Source organism: Asparagus officinalis, chromosome 5 (assembly GCF_001876935.1).
Source record: "Asparagus officinalis chromosome 5, Aspof.V1, whole genome shotgun sequence".
NCBI lineage: Eukaryota > Viridiplantae > Streptophyta > Magnoliopsida > Asparagales > Asparagaceae > Asparagus > Asparagus officinalis.
This window is the reverse complement of record NC_033798.1, coordinates 98,533,620-98,536,119: the sequence shown is the minus strand read 5'-3', so window position 1 is coordinate 98,536,119 and position 2,500 is coordinate 98,533,620.

The following is a 2,500-nucleotide window of genomic DNA, read 5'->3' as shown; positions in this document are numbered from 1 at the left end:
CGGCACGGTCGGTCGGCACGGTCGGCACGGTCGGTCGGCACGGTCGGCACGGTCGGTCGGCAACTTATGTTGGTGCATGAGTCGACTTACGTTCTGCTCTGGATTGTTGGTTTTTTGCTCTGCCAAGTCGACTTATCAGGTCTGATAAGTCGACTTATGATCTCTTCTCCAGTTGCTGTTTTTCGCTCTGCCAAGTCGACTTATGCAGACTGATAAGTCGACTTATGACGGGTTTTTTGGAAAGTTCAGGTTCCTATTTGCAGTCTGTTTGGGTTTCTGTTTTGGTATAAATACCAATACGATTTGAGGGTTTTGTGAGGAGAGTTTTGGGGTTTTGGAGCACAGAAAAAGAGAGATCTTTCTGAGCTATTTGTTAGGGTTATTGGTTGAGAGATTGAGAGATTTGTTGGTGAGATTAGTTGGTTCGTTTGAGCGATTTGTAATCTCAATTTGTACTCTCCTTCTCTATTAGTGAAAACCCACCCCCTTCTTGCCCCGTGGACGTAGGCAATTTGCCGAACCACGTAAAACCTTGGTGTTTGTGTTTTGTTTGGTCTTTCTCTCGGCGTTCGTTGGTTTGGTTTCTCAAAGCATCAGTCACAACAGTTCGAACATGACCGGCAAGCTACTACCATGTCAGTATACGCATGTAAATGTTATAAGAATACAATCTTGTACAAAAATTACAATTCTCAACTCGCTAGAAGCAAAATTGAAGTTTTGAGTACAATTTAACTGAAGCATAGCCCTAGTCCAAATCTCATCAGACCTTTGTATGGCCTTATATTTTAAAAACATACTAGGAAAGTTGCTAGATTCACCGAAAAAAGTACTCTCAAACTAGCACGGAACGTGATCCACCGATCATTGTAAAAAAAAAAAAGATTAATTTCACAAAATCCTAATCAACTCTAGAGGGTGTGTTGCACATAACTGAATTTTATTTATCTTACACAGTACTTGAGGTGCCTAGCAAATCTCCAAGACATTTGAAATTTCTCAAAGACCCAACTTTAGGAGAGGGGATACGATACATGCCGATGACAAATGACAAAGTTTTAAATTTTATTTATTTTAAAGAAATTACTGTTAGCTGCAAATTACATGTAGGGAGATGCGGTGAAAAAAATTTTAAAGTTCAGAAAAGTGTTTTGTGTGACACTCCGAAATTAATTTACAGAGTTATGTGAAATCAACCCAACGAAAGGGGTTTTGGCTCCATCGTTTTTTTCCCCTGTGGCCAATAGTGGAGAATTCATAAATTAATCACGTCTTTAAATATTTTTGAGTGCTAAAATCTCCACCCATCACTTTGATCTGACATGTTAACATACCTTTATATGTGGAAAAGTCCCTTGATTACGGCAAACAAAATAACCGAAGCATTGACTTTATAACCATGGCAAAAAGAAGCGCATAAAGCGAGACGACGAAGGTAACAACCAAACGTTGAATAACTGTCAAATGATGTTTAATTACAGGGGCGAACCTCATAGGTTGAGTTTGGTAGTGTTACATTATTGATGCCATATATTAATTAAGAGTGTTGATGAAGGATTTCAACACTCAAAATTACATCAAACTAGGCGTACCAGCTACAGCTGACGATTGTCTTCCCTATTACTCTTCATCATCACGTTACTCGATCTTTCAATTATGAAGTCCGCAGGAAATTCTAATGGTATGTTAGTGTTCTGGTTGTTTGCCATTTGCAGTGCCCCTGCTCCAGACTCTTGCACGTGATGATGAGGTTTCTGAATATTTTGTGTACCTCTCCCAAGTAGGACTGTATCCAATTGGATCAAATCCAGCGCTAAAATGTTCATGTTTTTATTTTGTTTAAAAAATTCGAATTTAACTGTACTTCTCTGAATTTCTTCAAACTCGGATTCAAAGGCAAATATTTTATTTCATGAACATTGAACATTAAAATATATTTATTGATAAATAAGGTTCAGCTTACATGAGTATAAACTGTTTAATTAAGAAATTGCTTTTGTTTGGTTATAAGAATACTTTATTTTTTTTTATAATTTGATTTTTTAAATATAATTTAAATTCGTATCTGGAAATTACTGTTTATAATTATGACGTATAAATATCTAGTTTTAATACGTGGTTAAAAAAAATCAATTTGGAACACTTCGAGTCGTTCAAAGAAGCATAAAACTATAAAAGTAAAATATGTTAGGTCAAAAAATAGCATCATGTGTGTAATAATATAAGTTATAAATAAGGGATCAAATTCTAAACGAAAATTTGGTTACTAAACAAGTCAAATATACATCTGGTTGAATTTTATTAATTTATGAATCAAATATTAAAAAATTATGGAAAATTTGTGTCAAGACCCCAAATTGGAGAACTTCATGTGGCCTAGCCCCCTGTACTTTCATCCTTGTGTATAAACCCAAAATATCATGCAATGTTGTGTCAATGCCCTTATTCCTCTGCCAACTTAGCACATAGAGAGGAAAAAAACCCAAAAACACTATTCCTT